This window comes from Pezoporus occidentalis, unplaced genomic scaffold (assembly GCF_034315485.1).
Source record: "Pezoporus occidentalis ecotype Australia unplaced genomic scaffold, CSIRO_AGI_Poc_V1 ctg4, whole genome shotgun sequence".
NCBI lineage: Eukaryota > Metazoa > Chordata > Aves > Psittaciformes > Psittacidae > Pezoporus > Pezoporus occidentalis.
The window spans coordinates 13,576,376-13,587,500 of record NW_026915724.1 but is presented as its reverse complement, the minus strand read 5'-3'; the positions used below and the strand labels follow the sequence as shown (position 1 = coordinate 13,587,500).

The following is an 11,125-nucleotide window of genomic DNA, read 5'->3' as shown; positions in this document are numbered from 1 at the left end:
CACTCCCACTCCCAGCACAGCTAGGTCTGACCCTGTCACAGTATCTCCTTTAAAAGAAGTTTGTAGAAAAGCAAACTTTCAATACATTCTGTTGCTCCTCAGAATTCTACCAAATATTACAGTGATTTAGGAAGTCACTTCTGATGATGTAATCAAGCAACAACCATGAAAGGCAGATGTTTTGGTCATTAGCACATGTAGATACTACTGTAAGAGCTGGTTCTATAAGACATGTTTCTTTGCCCAGTACTCCCAGCCTGCCATATCACACAAGAGATTATTCCAATAAGTAAAGGACCCTGCTCTAAGAAAATTACAAGGAGGCCTCCTTATGTCTCTGACAGATTTGTCAGAATCTTGAACAGGTAAGTCTTCACTTGATCACACTGAGGCAGCCCAATCTTCATAACTGTTAACTAATAAAAAAGGAGTTGTGTAAGAAAATGCCAATTACTTCCTACTCTGAAGCAAAGGAATGTACAATTGGGAGAGAAATGCAAATGTAAATCAAAAGTAAATACACTGGGCCACTATCCCTGAGAAAGGCAGGAGTGTAATGGTGCTGTAGCCAAATGCAGCAATAATAAGATTTGGCTGAAATATCTAAATGGGTAAAACTCAAAAGAAAGATGACAGGAAAGGAAAAAAGAGTGGTAAGATTATTTCATTGATTTACTGTTTTGATTTTCCAAGATTTTGCTGCAGTTTACACTCAGTAGAGAAGCTAACATTGGAACCAGTGTCACTTTTCTTAGTGTTCTGTTTTCTAAAGATTCCCTGGAATTGGGTGCAGTTCAACGATTCAGTTGGGTTTTGTGTGTAACTGAAACAACCACCACCAGAAAAATCTTGTCTGGAGTATCAGTACCTTTTATTTGGATCTGATGTACTATCTGTAAGTAATAAATTGAAGGTAATATTAACATATATTGTAAATGTAGCTGAATGTCATTTTAATAACTAACGTTTACAAGTGGAGAAACTAATCATCAAATGATTTTATTTATTAATGACACTGACTTGATTTCAAAATAGATTTAATAAAACATTTAAGATTAGGTTGAATTGTCTTAAATGAAAATTTTCTGTGCTGGCTCATTGACAAAGTGATGCATCTGTCTAGGTCCAAGGCTTAGCATGTGTCTGGGTTCTCTTTAACTGAAAACTGAGAACTGTGGGTGTATTCTGTCCCTCCTGAAATTACAAAAAATACTTCACCTCTACAGTATATCTCTGATCTCACTTCCGTGAATGATTTATATTATTGGATTATGTTCATGTAAAATAAATTCTCAGATTAGTCTGTAGACTTCAGTGGGACAGCAATTTGATTTCCAGCATAGTTGTTACTGAGGAAGTACTTAATTTTATTCTAGTTGTCATTTTGATCATATGTTTATAAAGCGTTGCGTCATAGGAAAATTTCCGCTCCTTTTTCTAGAACAGTTCATCTTGTTGGGAAGGAAGCTGCATTTTACAATGTACCAAGTAATTTAAGTTTATGACGGTCATATGCTCTATTAGCATTTCAGTGGGGGAAAAAATATCATGATTTAATTATAGAAATGGAAAACATTTATTTTAAATATATAATGGCATAAAATATGGTCACTCATCTTCAATTTGTTCCATTAGTCTGACAGTATCATATACTAGTGTCTCTCAAATCACTAGAAATAAAAACTAAAAATACAAGGGAAACCTAATGCTTGATTTTCATACTGATGTAAATTAGGTGTCACTGTAATGAAACTAATGGATTTTAAACACAGAAAACTATCAAAATCAGGCCCTGAGTCTTTAATAGTCCTTACTGGCTTTTCATTTTTCAGCTGTTCTACCTAACACATTGTAGAAACAGCCAGGTACGACATGGGGATGTCTGAGCCAGAGTGCAAAACTTTAAAAAGAGGTAACTTCATACTTTTGTTGGTGAGATCTACTTTATAACAATTCTCCTTTCTGGAAGCCTAGAAGGACTCATCTGCTGGAGGAAAGAATGGGAAAAAAAAACAGGGAATGAACTTTGGCCATGTAAATTCCTGTCTTGAAACATGATGCCTATAGTCAAATAGCTGCTGGACCAGTGCTTGAAGCTCAATTTCCAGTAAGATTTATCTTCAAATATTTTAACTTAGATGGGCAAAATACTATTGTCTGATGAGTATTATAACTTGGAATATTTTTAAAATTAAGTCCTGGAGAATCAGCTTTTTCCCAGTTGTGGTACATACCCAGTTATGATTCACATTTTGTACAAACTTGTTCTCTCATATGTTACATTTTAAAGTTACTTAGAAAAGAAGTTCTAAAAAAAAGATAATTTAATGTGCTTCCTGAGGTGAAAAAGGGATAACAGCTGCAAAAAATCTTTTGATGAAGATGCAGAATATCTGAAATACATGGATATAGTAGATCAACAAGATAATCAGAAAAGTATGCAGAAAAACATATGAATAATAAGAATAGAGCTATCAATAAAAAGTGAATGTCAAGTTGGAAAATGCATATTTTGCTTTAAAGCCAGCAAAATTAGTGTTGAGGTTCTAATTTTTCCAAAATACAGTAAGATATGAACAGCAAATATGGAGTTAAACAAACAGTCCATCTAACCTACTGTTTTCTTCTCACCAATGGGCATGATGAGATGCTATATAGAGAAGAGTATAAGGGCAGAATAAACATGTACTATTCCAGACCAAGGAGTGTGGCAGGAAGGGGGGAAAGTCATGGGGTGGCTCATTTAGATTTCTCTCCATCAGGTTGCCAAGGACATTAGTGTCCAAGCCTTCAGCTGCCTCCATAGAATCATAGAATTGTTAGGGTTGGAAAGGACCTCAAGATCACCCAGCTCCAACCCCCCTGCCATGGGCAGGGACACCTCACACTAAACCATGCCACCCAAGGCTTTGTCCAACCTGGTCTTGAACACTGCCAGGGATGGAGCATTCACAACTTCCCTGGGCAACCCATTCCAGTGCCTCACCATCCTCACAGTAAAGAACTTCCTCCTTATATCCAATCCAAACTTCCCCTGTTTAAGTTTTAACCCGTTACCCCTTGTGCTATCACTACAGTCCCTAGTGAAGAGTCCCTCTCAAGCATCCCTATAGGCCCCCTTCAGATACTGGAAGGCTGCTATGAGGTCTCCACGCAGCCTTCTCTTCTCCAGGCTGAACAGCTCCAACTTCCTCAGCCTGTCTTCATACAGGAGGTGCTCCAGTCCCCTCATCATCCTCGTGGCCCTTCTCTGGACTTGTTCCTTTTCATGTTGAGGACACCAGAACTGCACACAATACTCCAGGTGAGGTCTCACAAGAGCAGAGTAGAAGGGCAGGATCACCTCCTTTGACCAGCTGGTCACACTCCTTTTGATGCAGCCCAGGATACAGTTGGCTTTCTGGGCTGCAAGCACACACTGAAGGCAGCTCATGTTCATTTTCTCATCGACCAGCACCCCCAAGTCCTTCTCCGCAGGACTGCTCTGAATCTCTTCTCTGCCCAACCTGTAGCTGTGCCTGGGATTGCTCCCACTCAGGTGTAGGACCTTGCACTTGGCAGGGTTAAACTTCATAAGGTTGGCATCAGCCCACCTCACAAGTGTGTCGAGGTCCCTCTGGATGGCATTCCTGCCCTCCAGGGTATCAACCAAAACACACAGCTTGGTGTCATCGGCAAACTTGCTGAGGGCGCACTCAATCCCACTGTCCATGTCAGCAGCAAAGATGTTGAACAAGACCGGTCCCAACACCGATCCCTGAGGGACACCACTCATTGCTGGTCTCCAGCTGGACACTGAGCCATTGACCACAACTCTGTGTGCGGCCATCCAGCCAGATCTTTATCCACCGAGTGGTCCATCCATCAAATTGATGTCTCTCCAATTTAGAGACAAGGATGTCGTGTGGGACAGTGTTGAACGCTTTGCACAAGTCCAGGTAGCTGATATCAACTGCTCTACCCCTGTCCATCAGTTCTGTAGCCCTATCATAGAAGGCCACCAAATTGGTCAGGCAGGATTTCCCCTTAGTGAAGCCATGCTGGCTGTCACCAAGCACCTTGTTGATTTTCATGTGCCTTAGCATGCCTTCCAGGAGAATCTGCTCCAAGATTTTGCCAGGCACAGAGGTGAGACTGACTGGTCTGTAATTCCCCGGGTCATCCATTTTCCCCTTCTTGAAAATGGGGGTTATATTTCCCTTTTTCCAGTCATCAGGAACTTCACCTGACTGCCATGATTTTTTAAATATGATGGACAGTGGCTTAGCAACTTCATTTGCCAGCTCCTTCAGGACCCGCAGACGGATTTCATTAGGTCCTGTGGACTTGTGCACGTTCAGATTTTTAAGATGGTCTCGAACCAGATCCTCTCCTACAGTGGGTCCAAGGTCTTCATTCTCACAGTCCCTGTGTTTGCCTTCCAAGACTTGGGTGCTGTAGTCAGAACCTTTGCCAGTGAAGACTGAGGCAAAGAAGTCATTCAGAACCTCAGTCTTCTCCAAATCCTGTGTACCCAGGTCTCCCGAGAGCTTCCTGAGGGGGCCTACATTCTCCCTAGTCTGTATTTTATTTGCTATGTACCTGTAGAATCCCTTCCTGTTACCCTTAGCATCCCTAGCCAAGTTTAATTCTAACCGGGCCTTAGCTTTCCTAACCTGGTTCCTAGCTTCCCGGACAACATCCCTGTACTCTTCCCAGGCCACCTGTCCTTGCTTCCACTTACTATAAGCCTCTTTTTTCATTTGAATTTTCCTCAAGAGCTCCTTATCCATCCAAGGAGGTCTCCTGGCCCTCCTGCTGCACTTCTTTCTGGTTGGAATGCAACACTCCTGAGCTTGCAGCAGGTGGTCCTGGAATATCAACCAACAGTCTGGGGCCCCCCTGCCCTCTAGGTCTTTGTTCCATGGAAACTAAGCAGGTTCCTGAAGAGGCCGAAGTCTGCTCTCTTGAAGTCCAGGGTAGTGAGCTTGCTGCACGCTCTTCTCACTGTCCTGAGGAACTTGAACTCGACCATCTCATGATTAGAAATGGTTAATTGTTTTCTTAAATGGTTTCTTAAATTATTCCAAATGGAATGGCAGCCCAAACAGTCCACTTTTCTGTGTGTTGATCTTAGTAAGGCAGAAATCCTGCTGGCAAAGCTAAAGTGCGCGACTTCTGAACCTGAGTGATTACTGGGCAGCATTGTATCTGTCAGAATGACACTGACAGTGTCAGGCTATTACAGATTGAGCTTCTGAATCATATTCTGTCAATGGAACTATAAAGCAGTGAAAAATTCTGATGGTTTATATACAGGAAAATCTCAGGTCTTTGATGATCAATAGAAGAAACAAATTATTTTTTTTTTTTATCCTTGAGGTATGTGGAACTGAGAACATTAGAAAAAAAGAAAAAAAACTATAAATTCTTTTAGAAGACTGCATCACCACATTTTAGATTGCTAATCTCACCTATCTAGTCAAATAATTTCTTTCCTCTTCTCCTCCAAATTTTTCCTTTCAATCTCTATTAAGGAGAAAGAATTTGGAATTAAAAAGAATGAGAAACAAATAGAAAAGAAAGGTGGCTAGAACCATCATCTGTATAAATCAAAGGAGTCACTTCAAAATGTGGTAAATTATTATTAAAGTGTGTTAAACAAGATATTGAGAACTAAGTGAGACCAGATTAGAGGTGAAAGTCTTTGCTGCATATATATATACATTTTGAACTGAGTGATAATTTGATTAGCAATGAATATATCACTGAAACTGAGAACATAATTCTCAACATCATCCCAGATAGCTAGCTAAGATACAAGGAATTATGCTAACAGGAAGGGCTTGTGTACTCAAAAGCTTGTCTTTTTTTCCAGTCTAATAAATATAGTGCCTTGCCTCATAAAATAATGCCTTACTTATGTTCTTAGGCCATCAAGATTATAACAAAACTATCACCACAACACTTACTTTTTAAACACAGATGTGATTTTAGCCCTTACTATAAGTTTCATTACAAGGTAACGTAGTGAGAGAATATATATTGACTCAGATTGTTCTGCCCTCACCCTGAGGAAAATAGTCCTGTATCTAAGGAAGCCAGCCTAACTTCATCATTGATTTCAATGGGACCAGGTTCAAGTATATTTTTTGTTTTGCAAGATTTCTTAGCCCCTAAATTAATTGGAGTAAAGCACCCTGTTTGGTGTACCTTTTTATTTTCTTATTTTAGAAATCGTAACAAAACTAAAACACATAGCTTTGAAAAATCTGTGCCAAGTGAAAAAGGAGATTTTCTGGAGTTATTATGGATAATTAAAACACTCCAATAAAATTTCATGATAGCTGTGATGAGCTGGTATGCTAAAGCAACCCAGTGAAGCTGCTGTGACCCATCCCAGTTTTGGAGGAGAGTTAAACGTAACAAAAAACCCGCTCTTCCTGAGTATTTGACTCTCAGCTTATTGCTCTGGTACCAGTTGGAGCACCAAAACTGGTGCTGATTCAAGTGATGATACACTTGCGTACCCTTGCAGCAATACTAAATATTATAGGTGAGAAATAGAGCACTAATAAAAAAGAAAAGCTTCTGTTCTCGTTTTCTTCAACATTATTCTTGAGAACTGAGGAGCTCTTTAATTCATAATCCTTTCCACCCCACTCTCCACTCACAAAAAAGAGAAAAAAATACAAAAAAGATTTCATTGTGCAAAGTTCCTCTGAGTTTGTGGATAGTAGTTTCTTTGCCTTTATCTCTAATAGAGCTTTCTGCTTTGCTAACACATACATTCTCAGTTACCACAGTGCTCAGGCTCAGAGAAATATCCCATTCATTTAAAAAAAAATACTTCTTATGACAACACTTACAAATGAAGACCTAAATTTGATCCCTCTCTCCTCAGCCCAGAGCATCATAAGAATGCATTTATAACAGCCTGTGAGCACAGAGACTAACAGGATTTATTTAGAACATCGCTCAAAGCAGGAGTGGTTCTTGTCTCTAGAATGCCTTCAACTCAAAGTTTGAGAAAAGGATAAGGATGGGAAGATTTTCTAGAGAATTCATGTACACACTACTTAAATAGACAGAAAATAGTAAAGGGAATTGGACAGGAATGTGGTGGCTTGCACCAAACTGGTACTGTAACATTTTTATTTGCTTTCTGCTTATGTCCTCAATTGGTTCCTTCTGTACCGTTAGCAGCAGCCCTCCAGAGTATGCAGTCAGATGACAGCCATGTTATGTCAGTCCTGTGACAGATGTTTACTGATTTGTCCTCAGGAAGGATTTGGTTTCCAGATCTATCTTCCCAGGCACAGGCAAAAGACATGATGTGAGAGGTTCTGATTTTACTCCTAACTTTGTCCTCGCATGTTTCAGGTAGCTATTTATTTCAAAAAAAGAAATGTTTATGTCCAAGTTTCAGTATGTTAGAAAAAAAAAGGACTGAAGTTTAGAAAATGAAGCCAGTATCATTGTAAGAAAGGATAAGTGGGTAGGAAAAAGGCCAGAGAATCAACAAGCCGAGACACCGCATCTGAAACCTGAATGTTTTTAAAGGATGCATTTGGAGAAGATAATGACTGGATTTGAAGAAGCTGCTCATAGTGAAATAATGTAGAGCATTTAACACCTCAAATGCAACTCTGAGAAATTATAGTGCCTGTTGTGAGAAGTTTCTTGTAAGGAGTTTTCCATGGGAAATGCTTGATTGAGTCAATCAAAAGAGGGGACAACTATTACACATTTTATAATTTTGCACATGACAGTGAGGATTTCATTCCGGTAGGTCATTTGATTCTCTGCAGGTGGCTCTGTTGGTTTCTGGAATAGTATACTGTGAATTGCATGTTACACAAATGAAAGGCAGTTATAATTCTGGATAACATTGTATTTGATTCTACAAACATCTTTAGGCCTAATGCAAAGATCCCTTTGTATAATTTATCCAGCTAAGTGTCTGTGGTCCCAAACTCCTAATTTAAAAATGTTGATAAATGAAGTATCTCTTTAGCTAATAAATGAAGTATCTCTTTAGTTATCCTTTGTCAGCAACATTCATTTTAATGGAAAGTGAGTTTACAGGGTTACATGATTGAACTACTGAGCCAAGTCAGTGTTGGCAAATGATGGGCTAAATTATTGATGTTACACACTAATGAATTCTGATGAGAAATAAAATACAGACATTACATTTCAAGTGGTTCATAATTATTTTTGTACTTTAAAAGCAATTTTATTCTTTTTCCAAATCATACTGGTTCTGTAAAACAAAAACATAGTTAGTGATTATAGCTAAAATTATTGAGTTTGTGGCAAAAATGCTCCTGTACGCTTTCTTATGCAAGTATAATGCTATTCACACTAGGATTCTGATTTCTTCTTATACTTCTGGGAGAAGATAATTAAATTAAATGTCTAAATTTTTTAAACTGGTGTCTTTAAATAAAATAATCTACTTTGCAACCATACTTAAGAGTTCAGCAGATGAGTTTATAATCTATGATATATCAGCATGTTTACTAGAGATGTTCTGAACTACCGTAATTAATTCAGGTGACGACAAAAACAGAAGAGCTGCCAAAAATGGAGCTTACAACATGCAAACAGTTCATCATTAAACCTGTGTTTTGATGTATGTTTAAAATGGGTAGAAGGAGGTTACTAAACTTCAGATATAGCCCAAAGTGATGTTGCAAGGTTGAATCATTAATTTAAAAAATGTTATTTCTCTGATTATTTATTCACTATACTGGATAAAGAAATTTAATTTCTTAGTTTTTACTTAGAAAACCAGAGATAAGCATTTGCTCATTTGGCAACAGTGCAACTTCATAAGTCCTATCCTTAATCTTGTCTTCCTAAAAATGGGCTTCATTTAACTTTTCTTAATTGTAAACTGAAGGCTTCTGTCAATTGCTGGAAAAGCGAATCTATGAAGTATAGTTTCATTTTCTTTTTGACACATAACAACTGAATAACCATCTTACTTGTCGGCTCATTGCTGTTCTCTCTTGTCATTCAAAATTACCATTGGCTTCCTGAAGGAGTGAGAACATGCAAACCTGTTCTAGTTTTACTTACAAAGGAATTTTATGATCCAAATGATCAGCCTTCAAGAGGTTTGTCATATTTGGCCAAGGTCTCAAAAGAAAGGTTTATGACCTACACAATCATCATCATAAACCTCCATGTTACCTATAATTTGGCCTTAAGCTTGAGCACAGTACTCAGACACGTATCATTATTTTAGTGTAAAAGTCTCAGAAACAGCATTTTGTATTAAATGGAGCTATTTAGAAGGTTGTTTGCCCTGTTGTTATACAGGTATTTACCAGCACAGCTGGTGGAAACATAACGTTTATTCACATACTGTTTTCTCTTGTTCAGCCAGCATTTCTTAAGAAAACTATGGCTTTTCTGCTCTTTAGTACTATTGCTCCAATCAGGACAAAACATGATTTAGAAAAATAATGTTACAGGTGAGATATGGTTAAGCTTTTCTTGAAGTAAAAACCCACAATTTTTCAACAAACCAAAACAAGATACTCTGTGATATTTTGGTTGTGTATGTGCTTTCCCATATTGTCTCAGATCCTCACAACAAACTTACTCAAACCAAGGCAGCTAAGCTCTGTAAAGAGAATCAAGGATTCCTATCATTCTGCTAGGAGGAATTGAATTAATTATTGTTGGATTTTGAATGACTGATGTTTAAACCACTTCAATTAATTTTTCTATAATAAGAAGGATTTCCTGAATTGTAGGTAGGGCTGAGATCAACTTAAGGAAATTGCCAAGCGTTTACTTTATCTGCTTTTACATGTTTGGTTTTTTTTAACCCATTTATCCAGAATTTAGGCATTGGGCTCAAACGCTTTCTTTAGTAAATTTAAAACACTGCTACAAAATTTCAGAGCCACAAGGCTCTGAAAACACAGATTGTGTGTCCCTGGTAAGTGTAAATTTGAACTCTGTAGCTCTGAAAACTACATTTTTTACATACTTGAGCCTTGCAATAGGTAAGGCTTCTCCAGCAGGAGTCTCTCAGGACTGCTATGGTTTGGGTTGGGTCTAGGGGCCTTAGAGTAAATGAGTCCTGCTTGTGCAGGACATTTTGACTAGTAGATGCTGCAGAAGGAGCGGATTGTTTGATTCGAATATGAAAGAACAAGAGCCAAAATGGAGCAACAGTTAGATTTGGAGAAGGCTCACAAGGAGATAAAATTGGGCTGCAGAGAAGGAAAACTGTCAGTTCTCTTTCAGGCGAGGGTAGAGACTGGTATTGTCAAGTCTCAAAGGCCGAGAGGTAGAAGAAGGTGACTATTGCTTGGAAAAATGACAGAGGCTGGTACTTGAGGAAGCAGTAAGGAAACAGAGAATACTGGTGATCAGTAGGTAGTGCCACAGATTAAGGCTGGAAAAGGAGCTTGAAGGGAGAGCAAAAATGGCTGTGCCAGCAATCTGGGAATGAGTCAGGTGCAGGACAGAGGTCTGACATTCCTCTGGGATGAGACACAACACAGGCACAAGGTTGGGAAAAGCAGAGACCATGAGCTGGAGAGACTTCGATTAGATAAAAGCCTGAGCAATAAATTAATGAAAAAGCAATAGACAACAGCCTGCTACAGTTGTCATTTACTCCATTAGTTCAAGTTCCAGATAAGTGTATTGGCACTAATTCTTTTGATGATAAAAGTGTCAATATTAATAAAATATTTAATATGGTTTATACCCTTGGAAATTTCAGAGTTTAAAAAATATCTTAGAAAATCCTTAAGATTACAAAACCATTGTGCTCAATTGAGAAATTTTAGGATTGTAGTTATTTCTGTGAATATAATTCAGCCTATTTTGTGTAAACACTTCAACACAGATTTTAATTATTTAACTAAAAAAATAAAATCTATGTTGCTTCAAGAAACAGAAATACAGTGGTCTTCAGATTCTGGAAAAGGCCTCAAGCATGACAACTTTAATGCTTCTTTGATAATTTTTCAATTCGTGATACAGTGTTTCAGCACATTTTTATTCTATCAAGTTTCTTTCTGTCAGGGAGTATGGCGAATAATCTGAAGCTTAAAGATTGTTGTAGCTGTGACATGACTCGGTGGATCAATTTTGAAGAAGCTGGAAGTCACGC

The 11,125-nt window shown here is 38.3% G+C and overlaps 1 protein-coding gene across 1 annotated transcript in view; it reads right to left on the bottom strand.

The window, feature by feature from the left end:
* CCDC178 (coiled-coil domain containing 178) overlaps window positions 1-11,125 on the bottom strand; it is a 155,341-nt gene that overhangs the window by 1,369 nt on the left and 142,847 nt on the right.